Consider the following 16,001-nt stretch of genomic DNA (forward strand, 5'->3'; position numbering starts at 1 on the left):
TTTTTTTTTTTTGCTACAGTGATAGTGAGCGATCATATGTCGAAAATGTAACAGAAAATCTAAGCATAATAATATTGAGCTATATTGCTAACCTAAATGGAATTTAGATTCATTGGTATGGTAGTGGTTGGACAGTCCATTGTCCAGCCGCCGGTAGACTAGCAGCGACCCTGAAATCTTTTTTTCACTATCATACGTCAGCAGAATTCATATATCTAATAACAATGATGCATCTTAGCATATCTGTTGTTTAGATTGGAATGGATAATGTCACCAGAAAATATCTCTTGACAATTGCCTTCTCTCGTATAACAAAGCCGGTTCGTTTGGCAACACCCTGCATGAGAAAGTCGTTCGTACTCTCAGCTAATCAAAGTGTGGTAACAAGGAAACAGGTTAAGATGATCAGAGGGTACACTAAGGTTCGGTGTTCCACTTAGCCAAATTGAACCACCGTTATTTTCATTCTATGGTTCCTAGGTTAGACTATCATTGGAACATGGGATGTATGAGGCATTATAACACCTCTCTTGAACCCAGCTTCATGGTGCGCGCCTGCTTGCGCTCGTCTGACCTAATTCCTTGTCCCATTCCTAGGAGCTAAAATTCGGCACAATATCTAGAACGCTTTGCAAAGCGCAGAGTCATGTCAAATGTATGCGTCTACTGCTGTGAGAATTTTCGGCTCTTTCGGGTCAATGTGGTGTAAGGATCAGGCGTGCCCTAGCTACTGGGATCGAAATCTTCTAAGCATATATCACTATAGCTTCCAACCGTTCAAGAAGATTACCGCTGTGGTCTCTGAAGATAACGTCGATATCTGTAGTATTTTGAGGGATCGGACCCAGATAGGGTGACCAGAAAAAAGGGAATCGGATAAGGTTAGAATTCGAAACTCCTCTAATCACAATCGTCTGTATATGACACAGCAGCATTAGCAGCCAGCAATCAATGGTTCGAATCCTAGCGATGACATTTTCTGCATAATAGCAGTGAGTAAATAGAACAAACTCACTAGTATTGGCTCCTAGCGTACCTGATGTCGAACTATATTAGGGTTGGTTAATTTTTTCGCTCCTTTTATTTCTTTCGCAATTATCATCAATTCTCTTATTGCTCTTCCTGGTGTCAAAACGCAGTTTCAAAAAATAATTTTAATAGATCAAATGTGGCTACGAAACCTTCGAAGGGCAGGTAGAAACAGGTAGGACCGGCTACGAGCTGTAGATGGAGTTTCGTGTGGTGACCTTCTGAGAGTATGCCTATTTCGTCATCCTACAAGGCGCCTAACACATCAATAACTAGTTCAAATATATTTCTAAAATCTTACCGGTAAAAGCTGCTCATCACTAAAGCTGACCATCCTATTAGCTAGGAGCGCGTATGAACTTTTTGAATTCTTACGAACTAGTTGTCGCTTCTTAAAAAAAACGTGCCTGAAAAACGATGTTTTAAACGGGGGGATAAAAAAAAGGATAGGGGTTGAAACCTACCTATCCTTTCAGCCTAGCACGAAATCGTCCCTATAGTTCCTATGTGGCTATAAGTATCTCGGTAGAGCCATCAATGTCAACCGTGCGGTTTATCGATTACTACTGATTTAGAAGTGGTGAGCATGGAGGACATGTTAGCCCGAAGGCGAGTACATTCGTTCAACGAATGCTGTGTTGGGGCCGGAAAAATCAGTGCAGATTATTCAGGATTTATCTTGAATTGCAGAGTAGCTTCTTATACCGGTGTAAATTGCTAGATCCTCGTTCCTTAAGTGTATGAGGACCAAACTCAGGACACTATAGGACAAGTCATTTAGAGGAGTCACTTAATTTTGCGGGCGCAAGCGTCCTTCAACAATCTTGTAATTGTAATGATTCTTGTCCACGGGCATTGCGCAAGTAGACTGCGATTTGACTTGTTATTCTTTGATGGGCCGTTCAGCCTAGTTTTTTCCTTGTTAAGACAACTGTTCCAAGTATAGACGGCCTGGTAGATCATTTCGGAAGTCATTTATTGCAACATGCTTTAAAGCGCAAAGGATCGTTAATTAGCTTTCTGAGTAATTGCCGTAAATGTGTAATACTTTTAAAAAACAGTAAAATATCTTGGGTACCGTTTTCATTTTCCTTTTAATCTGTTACTCCTTTCCACGGCTACTTGTCTCTGCCGAATAGCTCGTTCCATCGTAAGCGACTAATCATCGCAGTACCCTAAACCAATGACAGACCTTTTCCACCATCGAATGAATTTCCCAATGATCGGCTGTAATAATGATTGGTAATTTTTTTCCTTTGGTAAAATTACCTAATTTCTGGTAATATCGAATAGACAAATGTGCGCTTAAAAACAACGAAAAAGCTAAAAACAAGATGTAATGTCCAATGACATTTTGGTAAAAATCAGCGTTTAGCCGTGAAAGCGCAGACGGTAAATTTTTTTTTTCACGAGATAAAGTAGCTTCTATTTGCAAGGCTATCGATTCCGAAACACTCACGAACGCGACTTGCCAAGAGGACCGTTTAGCCAAATGCTGGACGGCTATAATCACAAACATTGATATTGCTCCATCGCATTGCATCTATAGGCGTACAACTGCTTCGACAACTACAACAAAAATAATTGCCATTATGATTATTAGCCTTCACCCTTACCACGTCTGTATAAAGGCAAAATATAGTCATCTAGACAACCCAGTCGGGACGGACCCGTGAAATAGTTTACGTAAAAACTATAGAGATGTCTGGGTGTCTATACGATTGCTTGCTAGTTCCACTGGAAACTAGTAAGTGGAAATGGTTAAGTGCTAGAAGGTCAACCACCCGTGTTGCGGTGATTGACCGAACCACAACATTTGTCTAGATACACTAACCCACATTATTCTGTATCGTCTACATGAAATCTATTTCACGCGTGTGGCCGTGCAAGGTCGTCTAACTGTCTACGTCTGGCCTCGTTTAATCAAATGCCACACGAAAGCCGACTGTAATGAATAATTGAGTAAACAACAACAACAACAACAACAACCGCATGAACAAAGATAAACACAGACAAACGAACAAACAAAACATTGTAACATCATCAGCAGCCACAACAAAAAGATCGAAAGTCATCGTCCATACAAAAGTATCAAGTCCCGTGCGTTCGCGCCCTTCGTTCAGCCGCAATTGCATCAACGAAGGAAAACCACGTAGCGTCCTAATACCGAGAAGTACGACGACAGTAGCGATGACAAAAATAACCTTCAGGAAAAACGGGTACGCCATCACCAGTCACAGATTGACCAGTTACATTCTTGATTGGCTAACTGGTTAGTTGCTGATTAAATGGTCACGTTTAGTTGGCACGAGGTGCATTGCCCCAGCTGTTCACTTCATCACACACCCCGCAGCTAGATTTGCACACATTTGGTGACCTTCATTCTATTGGCTATTGCTGCTCATAGATGGAGTATGAAACCGATAGATTAGACAAAAGAGCCTAAAGCATTCAGATTTTTAATACTAACAGATGCGAGCCAAGGGATATATATATTATGCTGTTAGTCGAATCAAGTCTGCTGGTGGGCGTGTTTTTCGGCGCAGGGTCTATGGCCTAGATGTTGGTTGGTAGAATTGGTAAACCACTGCTAATCTGATTACTGGAGCTAAGCTAAGAACTTGCAGTACGCACGTTATATCGACCATATCGGATTAGCAGTGTCTTCTGTGGCTGGGTCGGGCTCCAAAGGCAGGCTAGACATCAAATCAATTTGTCCCCTTCGTCTCATTTTTTTCGTTTCCATCACAATTGCTGGCTGCCCCTGTGCGCCTAGAGAAAGTATGATGCATCACTGGTCACGACAGAGTAGAATCTTGATGGCTGCCGTCTATCATAGCTAAAGACCCATAGAAAGCGCATGTAATGGCCAGCCTTGGCCTAAGCACGTGTTTACGTTGCTATGCAGATCTAGGCCAGGGGTATCGGGTTCGGTAGATAGCGCATTTTGCTTTTGATGGATCCTAGGGGTAGGAAACTTTACTTTGTCATTACGATTTTTAGACGGGTGATAAAAAATTCATCAACGAAACGAAGGAGAGAACGAAACTTAGCTGGTTAACATTTACCTATAGTTTTGGCTTGGAATCGGTGATATATTATATAAATTAAAGGTATGCAAAATCATATTCTTCGTTGTATAATCACACCACTAACAGCTCAACTAGACTGAAGTACGATTGGATGCTGAATCTATCGCTTTTTCTAGAAGGTGTCGGGGCAAGTGCAGAAAAGGCAAGGGCAATCCAAACACATCTTTCGCGCAGGTTAGCATTGTATTAGCGATGATTTTAGCATAAATCACTGATTTACGCACTAGGTTACGTGCAAGAAAGATCTTGCAGTTTCGGCAATTACAATACGTGCCATCACTTTCTGTGTTATGTTAGAAATTTGTAACGCTAATGGATGTCAGCAAGGGACTTCCATATTTTCTAGAGAACGACTAGAGACGCAAGTATACGCCAGAGTCTGTTCCCCTGTGTTCATCTCTACAATTCTTTCTCTCCCGATATATCGTCGTCGCCCCCCGCTTAAGTTATATCGTGCTTACATCTCGACGGCAAAGAGTTACAAACCAAGGAAGCATATGTCAAACTCACGATAGATGATAGTTGCCATGTTTATCGTACACGCAGGTGTATTACTTTGACAACGCACGTAATACTTGTTTTCAAAACCGAATGCATTCAAGATTAAAAAAGTTTAGTACTTTTTTTAATTCTATTATATTATAAGTATTTTTATACGTGTACGGGTAACAATATTTCAATCTTATATTTCATAATTCATTTATTTATTCATATATCATCATTCATTCATCACATATTACTTCACAGGTCATGGGTATAAGCGGCTCCACATGCGAGTCTATTGCTGTAGATCAATGAACAACAGTCCAATTTCATATGAGGCTTAAATATTCTGGTGGCAACAGACATCCTTTAACAAAATAGATGAGTTCATCAGATTCTCTACTTTTTACACTTTTGTAGCAAACCTAAGTTTATCTGCACGATTTTACATGCGCAACGGATATTCAACATTAAGTCCTATACTTTTTTGAGAATATTTCTATAGTGCCTTTGTTTTTTCTTTGCTTGGTACTCTCGCAGAAGCAATAATTATGGCAGTATCTGTTTAATTGTAAACCTAATATCATCTAGAACAAACAGGGCCGTTTGCCCCCTGTTGTTTACAGATACTTTCTGGAATCTGTTATGGATCTGGTACCTTGTGATGACGTTATTTTTTTCCACCTTGTATCTTATCTGTCTGGCTCGTCTCACCATTATACGGTATTATCTTATATTTCATTTACCACTACAAAAGGTCCGGATTTCAAACTAAGACGACGCTAGTCTTGAGCCATTACAGCATAATCAACTTTTCATAATTGTCTATGATGCGCCTGTGTATATATTGGACAAAATCTATGCACGCGGAATCAGTCGAAATTCGGGAAAAAAAGGGAAAAGCATGACTCTTATTCATTCAACCAAATCAACATGACGGAAGTTCCAATTATTTAAATACAAAAAGAGGTCGATCCCTAAGCAACGAGCTAGGCATCCGAATAGTTATGCAGGCCCACTACAGCCAGTAATGATGGCCGATCATCAGCTGGTAGAGAAAGTCACATTGTTTAATGTTCTCTACTACTGCGTCTGACTCCGTCTCAGCCATAGTTACTCATAGCTGCTAGCGTGCCAGCAGTGAACGTGCTCAACGTCGCACTTATTACCGTCTATGCCATTCCCAAGCCCAGAAAAAAAGACGACAGAATAAAAAGAGATGACCAGAAAAAGAAGTAAGCCAAATCAGCGAAAGAAATGTCATCAGCCATAGAGAAATCCCAAAACATCAAACGATAACATACAACGAGAACATACATCAACTACTAAAAAATTACTAGTTCTGTACAAATCTATCGGGCTAATATCAAAACAACTATTGATATAAACAACGGTAACCACTGTATTCGAAGATAACGAAATACCCTGGTGAATCTCAGCCGCTGAAGACAACAAGGTATGATTGAGAAAGCTGTCGGTACTTCGATGAGCGTCTGCACGCATTTGTTTTATAAACAGTTGCGAATGGATTATATTATAAATGGAAGCTGCTGTAATTACGGCATGCTATATAAGGCAACAGTAATGAACGGAACTGAACGAGAGGGTGTACTGCACGCCTTTTTTACATTCCATTTCTTAAAAACGTTCAAAATGCCGCTTATACTAAATACCAGAACGCGAAGTAAAGAACGACAATATCGGTTATCATGTTGCTACAACCAACTATATATATAATAACAAATAAAAGGTCATTAGTGCACGTCCGTGCGCATTACGCGTTTGCATGCACTTTTGTTTGAAAATATTTAACAATCGGGTGCACAATGATGGTGATAAATGAAGATACATAGAAGATCTTTGTACCCTCAGGTGTTTCGAATTTTACTGGCGTTAGATATCGCTTGACAACGATGGCTTCTAAAACATGCTCCGACGTATTGACGGCTTCAAATCTAAATCATCTGATGTGTATCTGAGTTGATTAGGTAAACGCTTCCTTCCTAGGGACGAAGAAACTCTTACCCACATAAATATTTACTTTTCTTGCCGAAAATAAGCCATGAGACTTAATTCGTGAGAAACTTCTCATCACGAACTCGTTGGTGACTACAGCTTAGATTAATACATCAGAATACACTAAAACTATTATGCACTTTTTACCCTTCAGACTTTACAAATGTCAGTTGATTCTGCAGTTCCTACAGAAAAGTGGGTGTCTGTCCCTGCTAACACAGGATACCAATAACTAACTTTAGCTAGTTAAGACTGAGGGGAGGAAGCTCTCACTGAATCACACCACATATACATTCCGTATTATTATTGGAAATGTATCTTCATTTCCGTTGTCCGAACTTAAATGTAGTTGCAGTTACAGCTTTGGAGGACAAGTGGCAATTGGCTCGTACCTCTGTTAGACACAAACGCTAATGATATGATTTTTCGCACTTAAGGACAAGGCAGCAGGGTTAGTCTCCCAAAACAATAACGTAGGCAGAGCGTCAACCAGGACTGAAAATGACCAAATTAAGTGAGAAAATATATTTTCGAGTACGACCAATGTTAAACTCTACGAGACAGGACACAGGCACGTGCGTCCCAGTATCTTTGAGCAGCGGATTTCTATGCCGAAACTTGCCTGCGTAGTTACAGAGCTTAGTAAATAAGATAGCCAACTGTTGTCAGCTGACTAGAACCAAGTTTTCTAACGGAAGAGCAAATACGACTTGTACGATCTGCGGTACCTTAAATGCCTGTCATGTTTGAAATGTAAATTCTGTCACCAAAATGCATAACATAATAATATAATTCTGCAGTAAGTACCGGAATAATACATTCTTAATTATGTACAACGTTCACCTTTGCCACGCATATACAGGGCGTTAAAATTAATGCAGGGGCAAACTGCATTGTTTATGCTGATATAAATATTCAATAACAACTATTATTAGAGGTTCGATGAAATTATCTTCGCACACATCTCAAAGGCTACTTACCGACAAACAATATATTTATACATTAGAGCTATTTTCGGTACTATCGACGCCTACAGATAATACTTACATCAGCGGACCGTTTTTCACTAGTCTCTTCGTTGGCTTGCCCCAGCTGTTGCCCCAGTTTTAGCCAAGACTGTCGTGTTGATAATTCACAATATAATTTCTTCCATCACTTTAACAGCCCCATTTTGCTTCCATTATTGTCATCAATTGTTGTGCGGTTATTCCGATTATTATAGGCCTTTGTCAAAGCGGACGTGAGATTTTCACCTCTCCGCGATTTGACAAATAATCACACGAATTAACGAGCAAGTAACCGCCTATAATCTTGTGCCCTCCTATTTATTCTGTGTATTGGCCTTTAAATAAATAAACCGGACAACTGGTCAACAATAAAAAAAGTTCGTTTTCACTACTATTGTTGTTGTTTGTTTATTGGCTATAAATTAGCTTCCTATTTTGTCGTTTAGCTGATAGACGCGTGCACACGGGTCTAGCAACTGCTGTTGCCTTAATTTTATACCACTCACCTCACGTCATAACGAGGACAACCGTGAGTGAGAACGGATGCGCCGAAACTTTCCGCCCAGCTGCAGCTACAGTTACTATTTGGGCACTGCTGCTGCTGCTGCTCTTGCACCGTATCAACGCTGAACTAAGGGCAACTAATGATGTTGAAGATACCAGGAACTCACGTCGCAAGACGTTGGTTAATACATGATACACGCTGCTGCTTCGGCTGGCAGGTACAGGGCGAAGGCCTGACCAACGAACTCCAACGTATACGACAACCACTTGGATTCTAGCACTCGAAGGGTACGCGTGGAGTGACAGGACACGTTAGCGACTATGAGATGTTGAAGTAATAGTCAGACAGGAATCGTGGTAACGACCAATTATATTTCTCCGATGAGAAGTCGACGTTGAAGCGCATGCTATGCTGGATGGTTATTTGGAATTTGTTGGAATAACGGGTGGAACAATCGATATGGTAACGATCTATGCTATGGACAAGAATCGTTGCGAGGTTGGCAATCAATCTGCTTGTCAACCGATTGTCCGGATGTATTGCTGCTTTGTGCGGTGGACAAGACTTTTTGTATCGGATCGTCGCGCGAGGTAGCAGTGGCAGCAGCAGCGTCCTTTCATTGATTGATTCGTTTCTGATGCAAATGACAATGATCCCTGCTCACTTCCGCGATGAGATGACAGCCACGCATTAAGCCACTATACACTGTGCTTCTCTATTCCTTAGCCGTTGTACCCATCATCCTCTCTGGCCTACAATAGCACACATTGCATGCATTGTGGGCCTGAGCAAGGGATCCAGTAAGTGGTTGGTCGCACCGCTAACTAACCGCCCGCCACTTTTCGGGGCAATTATTATCTCTAGTCACAGCACAACCACGAAACTGCGTTTCTATGGTGAACAGCAATCCCTCGCTCCGGCAGGGGAAACGTGTCTTCCCCCTCTTCTACTCGTTTCTCCTTTGTTGTCCTGCACACGGCCAAAGTGATATCACGCGGGTTATTTTTGTTCAATCTGAGCGAGACCCACGACTTTCACTTTCTTTTGCCGTCTCAATAATTTCCTTCTCTCGCCAGCGGCAATCGATGAGGGAAGCAGCGCCGAAATGCCATGACCTGTTGGCCGATCAGCCGACTGTAGTGATAACCCCGCAGAAGCACATGCAAATGTACGGTAAACACTGAAACGGCGAGCACCACAATGGGACACGGTTGACCGTTGAAGGGACACCGATTAGTCGATGGGGGGAGGGAGATGTGACAGAAAGACAGACAGACAGACAGACAGCGCGGCACTGCTGCGTGGGCGAGGAGGATATTGGGGAGCAGAATGGTCTGGAGGCAAGCGTGACGTGGGTGAGAACGATCCGTGCGTTCCGCTCACAAAAACTGGTCAATATGGCTGCGACAGTGCCTGAACGTAAATATGTCTCAATAGTATAGACGTGTCACTACTGTGGCAGTGAGCGCATCTTGTGCTCCGCTTTACGGAATGGTTGTCGCTATTATGCTGTGGAGTTGTCGGTTTTCTTCTACCAAAAATGTTCTCTTAATCCGGCTTTTTCTTACTGGGGACGAACGCGAGTTGTTTGTATGACGCTTTGTTTCAGCGGCACTCTGCTCACCAGACGTGATTTGTTCGCACCGATTGACCGCCACCAGCGGCTGCACGACGTTGTCTCACTGAAACTCACTGGTTTTGTTGTATTCGCGCTGACTATTACAGTTTATTTGCTAATTCTTTATAGGAGTGGTGTCTATATCTGCTGTTGCAGTTGTTATCCTGGTTACTATTTGCTACCCACCTGCGCTGTGTTGTTATCATCGTGGCTGCAGCTGCCTATGGTAGTGCCTCTTCTACGTTACCACACTGAACAGTCGGCCTGTCCTGCTGTCCCTTGCTGTTTCCAGCAGCTTTCGCTACCGCACGTGCGTGTTCGTGGCGTGTTCATTGAGGTTCGCGATGCGCAGAGTTAGCCGATAGTTGCTGCCGCTGCTGATTCTCTTACTTATTGTTGTAGCACAAAAAGAGGAAATCTAGCGGTCGAACGGGAAAGCGAGTTTTAGCGAACACGACACAAATAGGTTGGCTTAGTTAATGAGGAAGGAAACGAGGCTGCTATGAGTCATGGGTTTGCACTTATTGCCAACTAGTGCTGCAGATTCTACGATCTGTTAAATGTCGTTGCTGCTGCCCCTCTTACCTGATTCGCCCTAGCCACCCGTGGCTGCGGTAACAGTGCAATAAAGGTCGGCGATAGCGGCGGCCAAGGCGATACTAATAGAATACGACTGAGTGCGACGCATCGCCTGCTAACATACGGCGACTACAATAAAAGTATGAAATGCTAGGCTGAGCCCTGACTACCTTCAGCTGACTACGACTACTTCACTCTAGCCGATAGTAGTAGTCAGCCAGTCTGTCTGTCTGACTCTGGTGACAATGATTGCGAGCTTCTTGGAAGGGTAGCGCGCACACGAACTGGTCCCTGTTTGTTGCTCTCGGCTTGTGGGCCTGTTGTTTAAATTGATTTGCCGATGGCTATCCTGGTCAATGCTGAACGTTTCAATACTGCACACTGCGAACTCGGGCCCTTTCATTCGTATGAGGGCAGTATACACACTTCAATGAAATGCTTCGGTTTCGTTCTTTTTTCTTATTTGTAGACAGCAAACAGCAGAACTGGTAGTAATAGTAAAATACAGATCAGTCTGAGAGCACATTACGTTGGATTACGGCACGAAGAAATACTGTGCCAGCAAAAGTTAATATGCCATTCGTTTTTTCCACCGAAGGGATAAGTGAAACGTGTTCCATCCACGATCGGTAGGTAGATACCGAATAAACACCGAAGTAGTCTATAGCTATCTGCGGCTGACGATGCCAGTTGGGCTTGTAGATAGGTAGCCCGCGACCTTAATCGCAGAACATTAACACTTGTTGTGCACTGTTATCATTTCAGCTATCTGAAAAACGTAAAGCTGGATACCAGCAGCATCGAGTTAGGAGAATCGTTTGCCTTTTGCCAGGACCAGTTAACTACAGGGAAAGTGGTCAAGAGGAGCGAGCTGTTCGCGTGGCCCTATCTACTCCCGGATGGGGTTGCAGGCAGTATTGCGACGACAACAAGCAAACAAACCAAACAGATACATCTACCCTCCCATGAACTGATCCCGCCTTACGACGATCTACCACACATTACAGCTGCTGCTTGCGACGCTGCTGTAGCTCTAAATCGTCATCGTCAATCGAAAAGACATCGTGCGACAGGAAACCACAGAGCGGACAACGACGACGACACCGATAAACGCTGGCAACCACAATGATGATGCAGCGGCCACTGCAGGTGCTGCCGTGTTCTTTCTCTATGGCGACTATCCGCCCACCCGCCCACAATCACTTGGTCGCCTTGCTTAGTCAATCGCTCGGCTAACCGACAAAGCCTGCTAGCCAGCACAAGACAGCGCACGGAACCGCCTGCTGGGGCAGAAGCGACAGCAGGAGCAGCAGGACCTTCACGACAACAACAGCAGCGGAACCCTCTCTCTCTCTTCTTCTTGTGAACGAACCAACAACGGGGGCTGCTCCCACAGCACAGACGACTCTCGTAAAGCAGCAACAGCAGCGGCAGTGGCTACTGCGGTCGTACAGCCAACAACCTTTTCCAATCATCAGCACTGCTGACGCCGCAGCGACCGCCGCTTCCATCACTGTCATCCTTGCCTTGGCGCTGATGATGCTGTTTCCGATGCTGAGGCCGCTCTGTTTATAGTCGAGCTTCGAGCTGGGTCCACCAGGGCGGCGCCACTGAGCCGCGCGAAAACATAGTAGGGTGACGGTAATGGGCATCGGGCAGTGGGTAACGAGAAACTTGGGTGCGCTTAACTTGGCTTAGCGCAACTGATCCTAGAAAGGGTGAACGCAGAGCGCGAAGAGTCTGTGAAAACTGAAGCACGCAGGATTAAGGTGAGCAAGCAACGGTAAATGGTAGGTAGAACTCAACAGAACCGATTCGGTCGAACCATCGCTATTGCTGAAGTGGCATAATGGTCTATATTCAACAGTAAAACTTATTTTCCACTTTCCGAGCTGTTCCATGCTGAGATACGATATGTAATGAATGTATTATGAACGAAGTTCGCCCACGGCAAAGAATGACGAATTAATTGTATGGAAGAATACAAATGTTAGCGAAAAACGCAAGAAAACGAACTGAGGATAAGCCATGGGGATACCGAGGATAATCAGCTTCCTTATAGGACGTCTTCGCGGAACTGGTATCGACAGACGAATGAGTGGTCGTTGATCGATGCCCAGGCTCCTTGCATTAGTACATAGAATATGAAGTTATTAAAAATCCAATTGAAGGAAGAAAAGCGTGCAATATCAGACTTAGCAGATGACTTAGCAGTGAATGCACGATGGGATCATTGTTTTAAATCGCAGAATTCACGAGCATGAGCTTCCGGCTTCTCTCTCGACTTGAGGCACAATAAAATACATTTAATAACGGCTCAGTTAGATTAAAGTCGTGAAATATAATCGCAATTTCTACTGTAAAATACGCAGAATTGGTCCCACGAAGCCATGAGTATTGTTGTCGGAAGCTTTCATCCCTGATAGCCAAACGTTTCACCCTATTTCTAGCGCAGGCTAGTTGCCATTAACACCGATGCAGCAAACCAAATGTTATGATGCATTATTATGCATCTTCTAAGTATCTTAATAAGCGTACTGAAGGTGTGGCCTGTCCTCAGGTATTTAAATCGCAAGACTGTGGCAAAAAAACAGCCCTTCAACGCTCAAAGACATAGCCCTCGTTCATTTCCGCTGCTTGCTTCATATTAGGCTTGAGGGCAGAGACATGCCGAACATTTTGGGATAGGATTTTTACAGGCGTTTTATGGAAGGACAACACATTCAAATTTTTTTAGCATATCTTAATTTGTTCCTTTCAGAAACCGTTATCCCATACACTGTGTGACGACGCTTGTTATTACATAGAGTATCCGATGACGACAGCGCAATTAACACTGGTAAACTAAAGTAAAAACGCGTTAGTTGATTATCGCATATTTTTAAATATCGTGGTTAGTGAAGACCTTGGATCAGTTGATCAACTTGTGCGTTAGCAAGTAACATATACAAGAACGACCAAATGAAACTACAATTGAATTTAAAAAGATGAGAAAAATGTCACGCAAGAAAATATGATGACAACATCTACGGTTAACGATGTAACGAAGGCACAGCTTGTGATTTTCTCACGCCGACAGCAGTAACGGTGTGAAGCGTGGCGTCTTGTATCAATATATTTGATAGCGTTGCTATATCGTATCGTTAAACCCATGGTGGGGACTAATCTTGAACCTTGGTGATGGTCTCATTAAAAAGATTGAATAGAAGAGAATGTGCGTTGGTTTAAAGAGGGTAGTGTTTGACATCGCTTAGAAACAGTAGTAGTTACCAGTTAATAGGACACATTTTAATCTAAAATGCAAAAGTCTTGAAAATTGCGCAAATATTCAATAGTCAGTATTGAATTCATACTACAGTATTAGCAAGCGGAATTTGCTTTTGAAGAGGAACAGTTTAGGTTCTTTACTGGGTATGTTACACACGCAGGTCAAATGCAAGAATATTCATCTGCACTGATATCGTACATATATAGGTCGACATTTTGCCATAATCGATAAATCTTTAACGATGTTAGCTGGGCAAAAAGCTATCGTTTATTGGCATGGATTTATTACGGACAAGAACTTGAGAAGGTTTTTCGACCTCGAATAACCCATATATGTACATAAAATTACGTTCCTTCGTTATGCTATTTTCTGTTCCGGCAGCACTATGCAGGCAACCTGTGCCGAAATTTGATTTGTCCTTAACAACACGCACGTATCACCAACCATAGTTCAGGAACTTTCATATGACAAGTTTCCACTTCAGATTAAGATTTCATCAATGGCGTCATTACATCAGGTTTTTGGATTAGCCCGCCACATTCAACAGCGCTCACATCTTCAGAAACTTTAGAAAGGAGTTCACGGGAAGGTAAATTTAAGGTGATAGGGTCAAGGCTCTTGTATATCATTGATGATCCATGTATAAACTAATAAATTAGACATTGTTTACTAATACATTTTCTTTCTCGTACTTCATATGAAGCACGACGTTATTATTATTTTTATACACAGTCAACACAATAATAATAGTACTAGTCCTATTGTCTTGTAGATAAAAAAAAAACACGGCTCCGAATTTTCGCTTATTGCTTTTTTGATTTTATTAAATTGTCTTTCATTTGTAACACGTAGCCAAAATAATATTAAGTGACGTTCTAAATACAGATTATTGAAGCTAATAGGATAGGTTAAATCGTCAAACTTCGATGATACAAAAAAATCTCTTGCTTTTCAATTCGCTCATTTTTGCCCTTGTCATTTATATAAAGAAATTCACATAATTTCTTTATATAAATTTCTTTATATAAAAAAAAAAAGAAAGAAAGAAAGAAGGAACGATCGTTTGTAAATTATGAAGTTTTTTCGTGTAAGGAAAAATTCGCATGCCAACGATTGTTTGTTTCAATCGTAAAGTTCAATCGTAAATTGTTGTTCACAGTTAAATCAAACAACTTACACCTGCGAATTGAGATTTATATCATATATTACTTTAGATATATTTTGTTCCGATTCCTTGTGATTCCTTTTCATTCATGTAATTGTACCTTAAAATGATTTCTAGTGACCGCTCGTTATTATGTATGAAGTTTAACATTAGTATTAAAAAAACTGAAATTTTTATTTCATTTAGACTATCATTATTATCCGATAAGTATTTCATCACGCACACTTAGCTAAATATTTGCTACCTTCACATCTATAACATTGATTCAGGACAGTAAAGCTGTATATGACGATCTCCCTCTCTCCCTCTCTCTTATATATTATATATATATTATATATATATATATAATAATATATATATAATATATATGAAATGTAGGCGCATAATCAAAGTATAGGGCGAAGCTATTAGATTAATTTTAGCTATATCCTTCCCAGAGTTACATTTCAAACAAATTTACAAAATGGGCGTAAATTGACGAGTGAAGTCACGTTTGGATCATTGCTTACGTTGGATCATTGCTGGTATACAGTATTTTTGTGTAGAAGCACGCTAATGAAGTGAATCACAGAACTTCACATTGTCGATTGATCAGCTTGTTCGGAGTCCCGGCACGTATATTTTCTAGCAGTATTATTAAAAGTCTATAAGGTCACCATAAAAAGCAGCAATGAGTAACATGCGTCTGTCTTAGGGCCATAGCTATTACAATAACAATATTCAACACATGTAGCTGTAAATTCTATATTTTTTTTTATTAGGTTCCTTTCCACGTTTATTTTTATACTTTACATACATGCACGGCTGCTTGGGTCGATCTAGAGGCCTCGGACTGCAAAATCACTGAATTACCGTAAACAGCATCCCCCGGTACATATACAGGTGATTGTGATACTTGATAATCCATTTTGATACCACACTATATATACTGTTAAAACCACTTAATAGTCAGGGGCTTAATAAAAAAGAGCTTTGTTAACAACAATGTCGTATAACTGCTAGCAGATTCGTTAACAATTTTGTTGCAGCCATGGCGAGCAGCTAAATAGGCCGAGCGGCGAGGTGACAAATTTAACAGTATGGTTGTTCGCAATTACACATGTGTTGTCCTACAGTAACATCAAGTAAAGGACAATGGTATTTCCTAAAGTTACACATTCATGAACCTGTTTTTCTAAAATGATTCATTTTAGTTTGATGTTTCGTTCTTCATTTAATTCTTTTTATAATTGCAGACAC

General features: G+C 41.6%; 1 long non-coding RNA gene across 2 annotated transcripts; it reads left to right on the forward strand.

Annotated features, from left to right (window-relative positions):
• The first annotated feature begins 4,787 nt into the window (after positions 1–4,787).
• LOC111268497 (uncharacterized) lies at positions 4,788–15,955 on the forward strand. Of its 2 annotated transcripts, none has more exons than XR_002685263.2 (2): positions 4,788–10,958; positions 11,095–15,955. It is a non-coding gene; the product is annotated as an uncharacterized LOC111268497 (long non-coding RNA). The 2 variants fall into 2 exon arrangements; XR_015314241.1 differs by having other exon boundaries at positions 4,788–9,551.
• The last annotated feature ends 46 nt before the right edge of the window (positions 15,956–16,001 follow it).

This window comes from Varroa jacobsoni, unplaced genomic scaffold (assembly GCF_002532875.2).
Source record: "Varroa jacobsoni isolate VJ856 unplaced genomic scaffold, vjacob_1.0 scaffold_1294, whole genome shotgun sequence".
In the NCBI taxonomy this organism is placed as follows: Eukaryota; Metazoa; Arthropoda; class Arachnida; order Mesostigmata; family Varroidae; genus Varroa; species Varroa jacobsoni.